This window comes from Nicotiana tomentosiformis, chromosome 8, assembly GCF_000390325.3.
Source record: "Nicotiana tomentosiformis chromosome 8, ASM39032v3, whole genome shotgun sequence".
In the NCBI taxonomy this organism is placed as follows: Eukaryota; Viridiplantae; Streptophyta; class Magnoliopsida; order Solanales; family Solanaceae; genus Nicotiana; species Nicotiana tomentosiformis.
In genome coordinates this window covers 24,146,831-24,162,341 of record NC_090819.1, presented here as the reverse complement: position 1 = coordinate 24,162,341, position 15,511 = coordinate 24,146,831, and positions in this window count along the sequence as shown.

Here is a 15,511-nt window from a genome sequence, read left to right as displayed (position 1 = left end):
TTCCATATTTAAGTTTTTAATTTATTTATATCTAGTTCATTTCTTACAGAAGGGATGCATTTGTTAACTAACAGAATAGTTAAAAGTGAAAGGTTGGGTTTGGTTTAGCTAAATGCACACAAATAATACTAATAGGTCATGGCGTTATTTAATAATTTTGTACCAAACGAATAAGTTAAGTTTTACAACGAAACATAATGAATATATTAGCCCATGTGTTCATACCCGAACCTTGGATTGATATGCTTAAGTAATAAAAGGATCATGTGCGCATTCCCGCGTCTTGATACCTTTAAATTTAAAATAATTATGTTTTAACCATGTATACATTCCGTACCTTAGTTTAACATTAACTTCAAAGAAATACCTTGTGTGCATATTGCATCTAGGTCCAAATAATTAATATAATATAATAAATTAAGTGAAGTGGTAATGGACAAGTCATAATCAATAAAATACAAGAATAGCCAAAAAACTGATTTAAGCCTTACATTAGTCAATAAAGCGACCGTGCTAGAACAACGGAACTCGAGAGGTGCCTTACACCTTCTCCCCGATCAACGGAATTCCTTACTCAGTCTTCTGTTTTCGTAGACCATAAATTAGGAGTCAAACCTTCCTTTTGATAAGGGATTCAAGATAAAAGGTGACTTGGAACACCAAAACTCAATTTCAAGTGGCGACTCCAAATAAATAATCCCTTTTCAAAATGTCACTTTAATTGAAAAAACTCTTCTAACTCAACCACGTAATAGGGTTGGGAGGGAAAAAGAGGTGTGACAACTTGCTATTTTTGGGCGATCATTCTTATATAGGCCATATCTCTTCGTTCGTCGACTTTGTCGAGATCTTGCCTTCTGCCCTCATCGTTGCTTGTGCTGCTCTCATGGGAGTACCTTAGACTGGCCTATCCGACCTCGACTGGTAGTACAACCTCGATCCCGTAGACTAAAGAGTAGAGCGTCTCTCCTGTGCTCATTTTCGGAGTTGTTCAGTAGGCCTACAATACTTCTGGTAGTACTTCCGGCCACAGTCCCTCGGTGTCCTCAAGTTTCTTCTCCACGATGTTTAGTATCGATTTGTTGGAGGACTCTGCTTTCCCGTTTCCAGCAGGGTGGTACGGGGTTGAGAGTATTCTTTTAATATGCCATTTCTCGAAAAATTAGTCGGTTTTCTCTCCCGTGAATTGGGGTCCCTTGTCGCAGCTGATTTCTTTGGGAAGGCCGAACCGACATATGATATTTCTCTATATAAAGGTGATTACTTCATGTTCCCCTATTTGGGCGAATGCTCCTGCTTCCACCCACTTAGAGAAATAGTCAGTTAAAACCAAAAGGAATCGTATGTTACCTCGCCCTGCCGGGAGGGGTCCCACGATGTTCATTCCCCATTTGATGAACGACTAAGGTGAGGTGACCGAGTGGAGGAGTTCGCCCGCTTGGTGAATCATTGGGGCATACTTCTGGCATTGCTCGCATCGTTTTACAAAATCTGTGGCCTCCTTTTTCATGGTGGGCCAGTAATATCCCACCCGTATGAGGCATCTTACCAGTGCTCGATTGCCAGAATGAGCCCCATAATGACCTTCATGGATTTTTTCAAGGACGCGCCGAGTTTGGTTTGGGCCCAAGCACTTTGCTAAAGGTCTGTCGTAAGTCCTCTTGTACAGGTCGTTGTGGAGGATATTGTATCTGGCTGCTTCCATTCTCAGTTTCTTGGCCTCTTTTTTATCGTCTGGAAGTGTGTCGTTCTACACGTATGTGATAATATGATTGCGCTAGTCCCAAGTTAAGTTAATGGTTCTTACCTCGACTTGGTCTAGCGATGAGTTGAGGATATGGACCACGTTTTTGTCTCCTGTTGTGATGCTTTTGGTGGCTGCGGCTAGTTTAGCGAGGCCATTTTCCTCGGCGTTCTGTGCTCGTGAAATTTTGTCGAGTTGGCATTCGTCGAACTCGGGCAGCAACTCTCAGATTTCAATCTGTTATTTTTGCAATCTTTGTTTCTTGATTTGGAAAGTCCCTGTGACTTGGTTGACTACAAGTTGGGAATCACAGCGTAATTTTAACCGTTTTTCCCCATACTTGAGTGCTAGTCTTAAACCTGCAATGATGGCCTCATACTCGACCTCGTTGTTAGTCATATCCGAGCGTCTTATGGACTTACAAATTACGACTTTGAGTACGAGTCCCAGTTTGGACCCCGATGCGTTGGATGTGCCATCGATGTATAGGACGCAAAGGTCTTGTGTTTGGGGGGAAGTTTGGACGGATTTCCTCTCGACTTCAAGCATTATTTTTGCGCTGAAGTCTGCGATGAAGTCAGCGAAAACTCGTGACTTTGTCGCCGTTCGCGGCTGGTACGTGATATCGTTCTCTCTTAGCTCGATGGCCCATTTGGCCAGCCTTCCCGATAGCTCGGGTTAATGTAAAATGCTTCTTAGGGGGAAAGTCGTGATGACTGAGATGGGGTGACATTGGAAATATGGTCTAAGCTTTTGTGAAGCTACGACTAAGGCCAAAGACAATTTTTCGAGGTGCGGGTACCTCGTCTCGGCATCGACTAGTGTTTTGCTAATGTAATAGATGAGAGATTGCGTACCTTCGTTTTCTCGAATTAGGACTGCACTTACGGCTACCTCGGATACAACTAGATAAACGAGGAGATGCTCCCCCGACTATGGTTTTGAAAGCAAGGGCGATGATGACAGTTAGGCCTTTAGTTCTCTCAAAGCCTGGAGGTACTCTGAAGTCTATTGGAGGTCGTTATCCTTCTTAAGTACGCCAAATAATTTATGGCACCTATCCGGCGACCGCTTTTATATGATTTTTTTGTACTGTCCCTTCTTGTCTATATTTTCATTAATGTGGTGCTTATACTTTTCTGAGTCGAGGGTTTATTAGAAATAGCCTCTCTATCCTCACAAGGTAGGGGTAAGGTCTGCATACACACCACCCTCCCCAGACCCCATAGTGTGGAATAATACTGGGTATGTTGTTGTTGTATCCGGCGACCGCGAGATGAACCTTGATAGGGCGGCGATATGGCCAGTCCACCTTTGGACCTGTTTTTTGGTGGTCAAGAGTTTGGGTATCCCCTCGATGGCTTTGATTTGGTCAGGGTTGTCCTCTATACCTCGCTGTGATACCAGGAAACCTAGGAACTTTCCTAAGACTACGCCGAACACACACTTCTCCGGGTTCAGTTTCATTCTGTACCGTCTGAGTATGTCAAAAGTTTCTTTTAGATGGTCGATGTGATCTTCTCCCCTTTTGGACTTGACCAGCATATCATCTATATATACTTCCATTGTTTTACCGAGATGATCCTTGAACATCTTTGTCACCAATCTTTGATAAGTCGCCCCCGTATTCTTTAGTCCGAAGGGAATGACCCTGTAGCATTATGTTCCTTAGTGGGTGATGAATGTGATTTTTTCCTGATCTTTCTCTTCCATAAGGATCTGATTATAGCCTGAGTAAGCGTCCAAGAAGCTTAGCATCTCATGTCCGGCCGTTGCATCAATGAGTTGGTCAATGTGAAGCAGCGGGAACGAGTCCTTTGGGTATGCTTTGTTTAAGTCTGTGAAGTCCACGCACATCCATTATTTCCCATTCTTCTTTTTAACCATTACTACGTTGGCAACCCACTTGGGGTACTTCGACTCCCTAATGGAACCATTCTCTAACAGTTTTTCCACCTTATCGTGCACTGCATCATTGATTGTAGAGTTGAATTTACGCCTGCATGTCTTTGCAGGGGGAGGAAGGGGTCGACATTTAATTTGTGCGTGGCGATTTACTTTGGGAAGCCCAGCATATCTGCATGGCTGAAAGAAAACAAATCTGCATTACCTTTTAAGATTGAATTTACCTAGTTCTTGAAGTTTGCAACTGATATAGGCCTTTTTGTTATGGTCATTGGGATCTAATTGAATGGGGTTGAGGTCTTCTATGGTCGATCTTGCGGCTTCGACTATGTCGGGATCTTTGATGCCTTCCCCGATCTCGCCATGCCCTGACCTCGACACTGCTGATTGCAATGCCTCTTTTTCTTTGTCGTTCCTTTGTTGGGTGGTCGTTCTATCTAAAGCAATGCGGTAGCATTCCCGGGACGCATGCTGCTCTCCTCATATGTTGAATATTCCCTATAGAGTTAGGAATTTGATGACTTGGTATAAGCTAGAGGGGACGACCTTCGTGGGGTGTATCCACGGTCGTCCCACTATGGCGTTGTACGCGGTGTCTTGGTCCACGATGTGGAATGTTGTTTGCAGAGTCACGCCGCCAGCCAAAACATGGAGTGTAAATTCCCTGGACGTCCGTTCAACTGCATTGTTAAAACCAGTTAGCGTGATGCAGCGCGATACTATCTTATCCTCGAGTTTTATTTGGGTAAGTACTCGGGGATGGATAATACACGCGTCGCTTCAGTTATCTATCATAATGCATTTAACATTAGTATCTAAAATTCGTAGAGTAATAACAAGGGCGTCATTATGAGGAAAAGCCAAACCGTCGGCATCCGACTTGTTGAAGATGAAACTTTCTAAAATTCGTAGAGTTATAATGAGGACGTGATAGACTGCTTGAGTTTATGGGTTGTGGTGAACTTTATGCTGTTGATAGAGGCGTCATCACCGATGATCAAGTTGATGCTACGAGCTGGTGAGGGTGGCTTAGGTAACCCTTGATGTTCGTGTTCTCTAGCAAAATTAGTTCTCCCCCTATCGCTTAGCAGCTCTTTAAGGTGTCCTTGTCGTAACATGTTCACGACTTCTTGCCTTAGGGCAATGCAAGTCTTGTGCCCTCACTCTTGGTGGAACTCACAGAGGGCGTCTGATATTTTGGTGTTAGGGTTCGATCTCATCCTTTGCAGCCACTTCACTTTTGGCCCGAGCTTCTCCAGGGTGTAGACTATCTTTGTAGGTGACACACAATAATTGTGAGCAGATAATATGGGGGCATACCCCTGTTGTTTCGATGAGTTCCTGTCTTTGGTCTGGATGGACCTTCTTCGTAGCAGGGGGATGGGGCGGCGGCCGTTCAGATATATGGTTGATGTCGTTCCCTATTGGGTCACTGAATTAGATGATCTTTTCTGGCATTGTCTCTTCTATCCTTTCTTTATTCAGCTTACACTGAGGTTAGTCGGTGGGTTGGCCCGTTGAGGTCGTCCTCATCTGCACGGACCTCGGCACAATAAGCATTGTGGATTTCATCCTAAGTGGTTGGGGGTACTTTATCAACCGACTCAACAGTTTCCTCGTTGCTCTTGAACCATCCCAACTCAGCCCGTTCTGAAAAGCTACGACCGCCATCGCTTCGGACACGTTTGGCAAAGTCATTGTTACTCAGTTGAACCGGGCGAGGAAGTCCCTCAGCCCCTCTCCCAGAGATTGTTTAATAGGAAATATGTCATTCACTCTCACCTCGGCCTTCTTGGCTCCGGCGTGGGCTGTTACGAACTTGTCGGCCATTTCTTCAAAGGTTGCTATGGAGCGTGCTTGTAGTTGTGAATACCGGGTTAATGCCCCTCCTATGAGGGTTTTTCCGAACTTCTTCAGGATAATGGAAGACACCTGTTCCTTGGAGAGGTCGTTGCCTTTTACGGCAGTGACATAATGAGTCACATGATCTTCAGGGTCGGTTGTGCCGTCATATATCCTAAGGTAGGGCGGCATTTTAAAGGTTTTTGGTATGGCATGAGGTGCTGCATCATCACTGTAAGGCTGCTCGACGAACTGACCGACATTCCTCCTCGACAACATCTTAGGAGTGCCCGGTATCTTGTCGACCCTTTCTTGGTGTTCTTTTATTTAATCTCGTGGAATGGCTGTAAGGGCGTTTTCACCTGTATTATCAATGACATTGTGAGTAATACCTGTCATTGGAGGGAAAGGCTGGTTGCACTGCTCGTCCGCTTGTTGTATAGTACAAGTCCTTGCATTTTCTGTAGTTGTGTCCCGAGCGGGCTTATTGAGGATGCTAGTTAGCGTGTCAGTTAGCCACGCCTCGAGGAGCTTTTTTACAGCTGGGGGCATCTCTTCTTCCACAGACATGGAGGCTCCCTTACCGCGTGATTTCTTTATGCTGCAGTGAGGGAGGGGAGGCACTGGGCGTCACACCTTCGTCTTCCATTTTAAAACTTTCGTTGATGATGTTCTTGAGGTTGGTTGGAAGGTCACTTATTATTCTCGTCATTTCTTCTCGATTACCTGCCATGTTGGGATTTGTGTATACAAAGAAAGGAGATCTTGTTTTGCCCTTTTTTACGTTAATTACTCATGCTAGTTGTAGATCTAGAAGAAACTAAAAGTTTTAACTAAGAACTCCCCATAGACGGCGCCAAATTGTTTGACCAAAAATATGACTCTTGGTTCAAATAATTAAATTTATGTGATTATGTATTAAACTTAGTTAATAATAATATTTCTAGATGTAGCTTCCGACGGTGCAATAAACGACAGGTAGATTTGGTCGAATAGTGATAACAATATGCAATAACTATTCCAAAAACCATAAGCAATAATGTAGCATTTAATAGTAATGAATAACAATAAATGGTATTTAAATAAATAGGAGAAATGATTCACCCAATAAAGTATGAACTAGATGGTTGTTCCTCCTGACAATGATGAGTGACAGACAAATCCTTAAATGTTCTAGTTATTCTCGGATCTGATGGAAAAATATAGAATAATATAGACAGGAATCTTAGTGAAAATGTAGTGTTTGTATCTTAGTAAGAAAGAGAGAGAATCTTTTTTATCAAAGTGTGTCCTTACAAATGAATATCACATGCCCTTATCATTATCTCTTTTTTCTATATATATAGGATATGTTCCTAAGAAACCCTAATAGTACAAGTACAGAGAATATCCATTAGAATATTCTCTTTTAATACCTTATCCTTATCTTGACAAACTAGTCGTTACAACTCTCATCAACGATATTCAACCTCGACCTCGACCCTTATTGTCATCTCGACTACGTCTCTCGTCGACATCTCGACTACGGCTCATGTCGCCACTTCAGCCAAGGACTTTGCTGCTTCTTGGCCCATCTCGACTAATGAAGAATTTTTTTTTTTGTATTATCTTGCCTCAAATTTTATAAGGACGGATTTTGACCCATACAATTACTTTGTTCCAATTTGGCTTTGTTAGCACACTAGGCCCACTTTTTCTTGTTGGCGGTTTCTAAGTTAAAATATATGAATATATACTTGCCATTTTCACATCCCGTAATGCAGCGGTCAGGTGGGAACTTAATAATACTATTTCTGAGAATATCTGAAAGCTCATGATATATCGTAATGTAAATATCATATATATTCTTAGAACTAAAGTTGTCAAAACTTGATTGGATTAACATAAGCCGAATCAACATAAACGAGCAAATTATTAACCCGTTCAAAGGTTACTTGAATTGAGATAGGCAGATTGAATATGGACTAAACAATAGAGTCATAGCCTAATTCAATCAACTCTAACCAAGTTTTACTATTTTATTTTATTTAATTGCCAAACAAAACTCATTGAGATTTTCCCCTTGTTATAATTATACGCAAAATATCAAACAAGAACTTTTCGTAAAAATTTCATGGGGGTCGTATTTGGTCGCCTCATTTAACCTGTACGACTTCTTAAATTGTTTTTAACTCGTACCGAAAGTATAGACAACTTCAGGCCTTTTCCTCCTCCTCCTCCTCCTTCTTCATTATGAAAATAAAGGTGACTGTGAGTTTATCTAATGTTTGTGAGCATATATTAAGATGGTTTATGGTGGTGAGCTGTTGTGGCACTTTATTTTTTACTACTACTTCTTCTTGTATTGGATTTGGTAAATCTATTGTTGTTTTAACAAATTAAAGATTGAGTTTATTCTTGATGATATTTGGAGGTTATGTTTCAAATTTGGGCTCATTTAGAGTAGATTTAGGTCTTAAAGCATGTATTGGATTGTTAAAATTCGAAAAATAAATTTTTACTTCTGGGCAATTTTCACTTCAGAATCTGGCCATAAGTGCATGAAAATATTGGGTATACTTCAGACCTATTTGGCCTTAAGTGTATCTGAAGTGTAATTGTGTCACTTCAGACCTATTTGGTCTTAAGTGTATGAAAATATTGGTTACACTTCAGACCTATTTGACCTTAAGTGCATCTAAAGTGGAGTTTTTTTTTATTTTTTTATTTCAGTCATATTTGGCCTGAAATGCATGAAAGCATTTATAGCAAATACTTATCTTCTTTTATAAGTTGCTAATATTACTTTCTATGGACAATTATGTGTAGTGGTACATAACCTTTAAGTATTCTGATAGTGTAGGTGATATGTATTCCCATAATATTTTAGCGTATATATATATATATATATATATATATATATATATATATATATGATTACTATAGTTAAATTATTTGATTTGGTATAAATCATTAATGCTAATAATCATCTTTTATAGTTAATGCGGTGAAGTCTCTTTGATTTTAGGAAAAACTACATGGTGTAACTAAATTATACACCACATATGTACCCTAAATAAATACAATCTGTAGCTAAATTTTCTATTTTATACCAAAATATAACTACAAGCTTATAATGGGTTATTTAGGGTATTTCTATGCTTCTCCCCAGCCACTTCTTCTTCTTCTTCTTCTTCTTCTTCAGTGTTCCCCAGCCGCCGCCGCTTCTTCTTCTTCGTCGTCGTCGTTTCTTCTTCTTTCTTCTTTCTCTTCTTTTATCTTTAATTCACCATTTTCTTTCTCCTCTTTTATCTATTTGGCCATTTTTCCCCGATGATTTTGAGTTTCAGATCTGGTTGTTGTCATCAACCCACCATCGTTGCTGGCGTCAAGTAGATCGACGCCTTTTCTGGCGACCTTACACGCTATATTTTGCTTGTATTTCTCAATTCTAGCCAGCTTAGATGTGGCCTTATTTGAGCGTATTATGTATTTTTGAATGTAAATACAGTTTATTATTTGTATTTTCGCATGTATTTAAGTATTCCAAAGGAGATTGTTTTGACATATCGTCGTATTTTTGAATTTTTGTTATTTGAATACTGCCGAATTAAATAGTAAATTAAATTTTGTGTAAAAGTAGCTACGAATGAATATATTGAATTGAATACAACCGAATATCCCTGTATTTTTGATTTTTTGGTATTTGAATACAGTAAAATTGAATACAATAAAAAATAGCTAAGAATGAATATAGCCGAATTGAATACAGCGGCATGCACCCTATTTCTTAATTTTTTTGTTGTTTGAATACAATCGAATCTAATATAGTAAAATTGAATACAATGTAAAATATATAAGAACGGATACATCTGAATTGAATATAGTGTATACAATCGAATTGAATACAACGACATACATCTTATGGCAAGCAATTAGTAGCTACGAAATATAATTAGTTAAACTATAGTTACGCCTTGCAAAGCTTCCAAACCATAGTCATTTGTGAAAACTCTTCTTGATTTATTACGAGAACCATCCATTTGAAGCATGAAAGAAGCCCAATAGGTTAGTAATTTGTTCATGATTATTCATGTTGGGCCAACCAAAGTAAGTTAGAACGGAGCAAACATACCTATATGATTTTTTTTACCTATGAATTCTATACTATAAATTTAATTATCAGTATTAGAGTGGTTCTCATTTAATTACATATGCTAGACAAAATTACCAATTACATACATAGTAATATATTAGGAAGCGCAATCAAATATCTTTTGGCGTGGAGTGCTTTCGAGAAACTTCTTTTTGTTAATCGGTTAAGCTAATTAATCCTTAAAGGCTACAGCGCTGTGTTTGAATGTTGGGTGTAATTTAGAGAATGGACATTGAATTTATTCGCTATAATAATAAACTGATAATACTATTTTTTTGTCGTGTTAGAGTAACTAAACTAAAATCAATTTTTGTTGGACAATGCAAAGTACTTGAAATTTGGCTTTGCTAATATATTTGCATTATTGATACATTCCTAGATTTGTCTTTCATAAAATGCATTATTGTTTACCCTTGAAATTGGATAACAATTAAACTTATAATGTTGTTTTAAGAACATGCGATTTCACCTAATACCAATTGATAAATGTGAGGATGAATAATAGAAATTAACAATAAAGTAAAGCAAACCTATATTAGAATGGAACTCAGCCCTCAAGTTTGGGCACCCTCGAACTGATTGATGCAAGAACAATTAAAGTGTAATCAACTGATGGACAATAATGCGAACGAGAAATAGAATTGTATTGCTTTTATGCCTGTCAACAATCTCTTACAAATGATTAGAACCCCACTTTATATAGTAAAGGAATTTCACTTATGGTATAATTCTAATTACAGAAGAAAATCATATGATTAGCTAATTAACCGTTCCTGGTTTGATCTGTTCCGAGATTTACACCCTGATCCTCGATCAGTCACCGAGCTTTACGCCGTGATCCTCGACCAGTCACAAATATCTCGCCTCTCTGTTATTATGCTATCTTCGATCCCGGTCGATGTCTGTCTCATTTGGTTTCGATCGCTACTAACCTCGATGTCGACAGGTACCTCAGTTCTAAACTCGGTACCTTGTCCTCGTGATTTAGTCTGTTCCGTTTCGAGGCCGTCCTTCGATGCAATCTCCCCGTCTCGATCAAATAGTAAAATTGGGTGGGTCCGATTTTAACCGTATACAGATAGTCCCCGCATTTTTTAGAGTGCAATGACAAGAAACGAATTGAGCCCTCGATTATCTACCTTGACTTGTCATGATGTCATCCTCGTGACGTAAGTGACAGAAGTAACCGAAACATCTCGTATGTACAGTTTACTAGGTATTAAATGCGCGTCAGTCGATGGTCGGCCACCGCCAATTTTGAACCGTCATAGTGAAATCTATAAATAGATCCTTTTTTCACCATTTCGAACTTACTTTCAAATTTCTAATCTCCAAATCGTTTTACATCTTCTAAGTTCTTCATCTGCAAATATGCGATTTTCACTGCTAACCTCTTCTTAGAACACCAAATCTTATCATCTCCCTCTGTTTTTAACTTCAAATCCAAATGGAGAAAACGTCAAAAACTGTTCTTCAAAAAGAAAATGCTTCTTCATCGCGGCCGGCCGGCGACAAAACACCGGTAGAGCCATGACCTGAGGAGTGTGCTCTCGGGGTGTGTGTTCTCACTTCTGACTTTAAGACCGATAAAGCCTCATCGGTTCCCGATCGATGCGAGCCAGTATCGAGGTATATATGCTCGATAAATGAGGGATACCTTAAGCAGGTAAGGAAAGATTGCAACTGGGAAAGCAAACAAGTGGTGATCCCGACCCCCGAAAAAGATATCACCACCCATGTGGAAGGGTTTTTAAGGGTTTACACTTACCCTTTCACGCTGGGCCCCATTGACCCCGTTGTCATTGATTTTTGCCGTCAATATCAAATAACCCTAGGCCAAATCCATCCTTCCTTTTGGCAAATTGTTATTCTACTCCGATGCTTCGTGAGCAAAGTCGAGGGGATGCATTTTACCCTCGACCACCTCATCAGCTTGTACAGCCCCCGCCTCTATCGAGGCGGGTTAATAAAACTCTAATGCCGGGTTTCAAAAATGCTCACTACTAGAAATTCGGTAAAAATCGACCAAAAATACCGACCAACGTTGGTCGGTAATAGCCAAAAACCGACCAAAACGCGACCATTTACGTGTGGACGGTATTTTTGTGGTCGGAAAGGAATACCGACCAAAGTTGGTCGGAAATTACCGACCAACTTTGGTCGGTCAATTAAATTAAAAAAAAAAATATTGCAAAAAAAAACCGACCAAAGTTGGTCGATTTTTTCCGACCAAAGTTGGTCGGTATTTTAATTATGTAATAAAAAAATTCACCATTTGGGAATCGAACCGGGGTCTGTACTGTGGCAGGATACTATTCTACCACTAGACCATTGGTACATTTTATTTTAAGATTGTCTTTTATTTGATTTATACTCTTTAATTGTATTTTCGCACGAAAATAACCGACCAAAGTTGGTCGGTTTTATTAAAAAGTAAAATTACCGACCAAAGTTGGTCGGTTTTTTTAAATGACCCGCCGAATTAACCGACCAATTTTGGTCATTTTTTTAATATTAATTTTTATTTATTTTAATTAAAAAACCGACCAAAGTTGGTCGGTTTCTTGAAATATAAATTTTGCAGGACTCAAAAATAGTTTCCCGCATTTTTGCGCCAAAGAAAACCAACCAAAGTTGGTCGGTTTCGTAAAAAAAAAAAATATTTTGAAAAACCGACCAACTTTGGTCGGTTTTTTTTACCGACCAAAGTTGGTCGGTCGATCTTGGTCGGTTTTTGCCGAATTTTTAGTAGTGGCTATTCTCGAGCATAGACGAGGACAAAGACCGATGCTGGATGGGCCGGTTCGTTCGAGTGAGGACTTCCGACCTAATACCAGCCGAGAAGATGCTATTTTTCGAGAATTGGAATATGAAGCATAAGTATAATCCCACTGTTAGCTCCTATTTATTGTTTTGCTTCTTTGTTTCTTTCTCATCGATATCCTTTTCCGTGATGAAGCGGTTGCTTGGATGCCCGGTGCAATTCCTAACCTCAAGAGCTAGGTTCGGGACCTGGCCTCGACCTCTACGTATGCCGAGCGCTCATGGCGCGATTTATCAAAGGGCCGATGGGAGGCCAAAACTCATGGTAAGCCTCTTTCCCATGTCTTTGATGATTTTGTTAAAGCATTTCTTACTTATTTTCTTTTGATACAGGCCTTGGCGAAGATGTTGTTGTGAGGCCCCTATCCCGTAAGGAGAAGACTTCGATCCCGGCATCATAATCGGCGAAGGACAAAAAGAGGAAAAAGATCTTAACCTCCAAGGATCCAGAACCTAAGAAGAAGGCAGTTCGTAAATCGAGGAAGAACATCATCTTCATGACTGAAGACTCTGTTCGCCGTCTAAGGGATGATGACGAAGAAGAGGAAGAAGACGGCTTCGGGCTGGTGTCCCGAGTGTAAATGAGCACCGAGGACCCAAAGGCTACTGAATCACTGAAGGCTGCAGAGACTCCATCTCGAGATGAGGGAGTCTCGGGAAGAGACTTAGGCGAATTCCCCGAGTCATCGAGGATTGAGGATGCCTCCCACCATAATGAGTCAACGGTGGGTATGGCTGCAGGGGCTGATCTCGAGGCCTCCCGAGATGGAGAGAACGCCCCAAGTGATCCACTTGGGGCAATGGAAATTGGAGGCTCCCCGCTGCTCCCCTCGTTTTCCGAGGAGATGATTCAAGAGGCTCGGGCCTTGAAGACCCTCTCCATGGGATCGAAGATGCTACTGGTCTGAGTGACTTGGAGGTCTTGAGGAAGGACTCGGGTGAGGCATCAAGCCTTTTCAATGAAGCGCAGCAAGCTATGAATCGAGTAAGCCTTAACTCCCCTTGTTGATATTACCCTTCTGTTCATTATTCTCTTTTTGTCTAACTTCTTTTTCTTCTTTCTGCGTAGGCCTCAGCGCTTCATGGGGAAGCATTTTCTCGGTCTCGAGCTGGGCTGAGTCGGTATGAGGCCGATCTCCCAGGGCTCACGGAGGAGAGAAATGCCCTTAGACTTCTCTGTGGGCAAAAAGAAGAGTAGACCAGGGACCTCCGAGCCGAGGCTCACTAAGATCAGACCGACCTGATCGAGCAGGTAATGAAAATCTTAAAAGCTCATGGGCTCGATTCGGGAACGGTGGCTAACATTTCAATCTTACAGCTACAGCAGAAGGTCGAGAAGATCGAGCAGCTTCGCGACGAGGTCAACATGATGAAGGCACAGACTTTGGGGTGGAAAGAAGGTATGGACCGCTTTGCTGTAGAAAAAGAGACTGCTTTATCCCAATTGTCATCGACTGAAAGTCAGCTTCGAGGCATGAAGGAGAAGAGCTCTGCTCAGGCAAAGAAAATAGAGGAGCTCGAGGCTCGGTTGGCTTCCGAACCTGCAGAGCCCAAATCTGAAGCCGAAAAGGCAAAGGCTGAGGCAAATACGATCGTGGCCGTCTACCGGGCCGATGCTGAAGCCGCTCAAGTCCAAGCGAGAGAGGCATCCGAGACCGCTCAAACTCGAGCACATTGGATTGCTGAACTAGCCAAATGCCAATCTCGTAGGGAAACCCTCGAGGAGATCCACGCTCGAGGTTTTGATCTTACCGACGAGATAACAAAGGCTAGGGAGCATGAAGCTGATGCTGGAGCGCTGGCCTCCTTCGATGATGATGATGACGCCGAGAGCAAGAGTGGGTCCGAGAGCGTGGGGGGCCTCGATGGAGAAGAAGTTGCCCCCGAAGAACATTAGGAACCTTAGGATTTTTCACTTTTGATCTTTTGTGTAGGATCCTGATCGGACCTTGTAAATATTCTGATATATATAAAGATCTCTTTTCTTTCCGACTTGTCTTTATTTCATTTTCTACCTTGTGAAAAAAAATTTCATAAGCTCGAGGCTTACGCAATTTGATTGAAGTCGGACTAGTGTAGTTTTTGTAATCGAGTGAGTACTTGCTCGAACTCGGAGTAGGGTGACCCTTAGGTTTTAATTGAGTGAGGATGATTTCTCGAACTCAAAAATAAAATTGCCCTTTAGGCTCTTGAATTAGACCGATACAGCTATAGTAAAAAGAATGGCTTTCTCCCTTTTTTCGGCCTGAAAAGTTTATTATTTAATCATATAAAGTCTGTTGCACCTTAGCATGAAATAAGGGATTTGCTCGAGAGTTCGAACGGTTTCATATCCGTTAAGGTTTTTAAGGGTCGATGTTATAGAGACCCTTTGTTTCGTAATGCCTTAGCATAAAATAAAGAATTTGTTCGAGAGTTCGAACGACTTTGTACCCATTAGGGTTTTTGAGGGTCGACATTATCGAAACCCTTAGTAATTCTATCGAGGGTAGCCTTTTTAACCGATTTATGAAAATATTCGAAGGCCTGTTTTATTATGGAAATTAGACGTCTCTGAGCCGTGTTAATTTGGCCGTAGCCTTTAACTTGGGATTCGTCTTTTGGGCTTGTTCCCCTTTTATACTTCGAACTTATTCGAAGTATCAGTCCCCGAGTGGGGTGGCCGTGGCCTATAAAATCAAGGGTTTCCTTTTTAAGGTCTTATGATCTTGAGGTTTTAGTAATTCGATCATGTCAATTTTTTGGATGGCAGTCCCCGAGTGTGGGGTCAATTGTTCGAACTTTAATTGTGACCGACCCTTAAGTCAGTTTCCGCAACAGATCACAAGCATGACATTGTAAAGTAAAATTTTCTCTAAGGCATGAAATATCTGGCAAGGAAAAATACCTTTTTCAATAGATTAACATGCGTACATGTTTTCCATTAGGGCTCGAGTAATCTACATGGGCGTGGTTCGTTTGATCGTTTGACCCTTACAAAATTTTCCTATCGAGACCCTATCGGCACAAAGTATTTTCCTTGTAACTATCCGAGGGTGTTGCCCCCCAGTATTCGAGGTTGA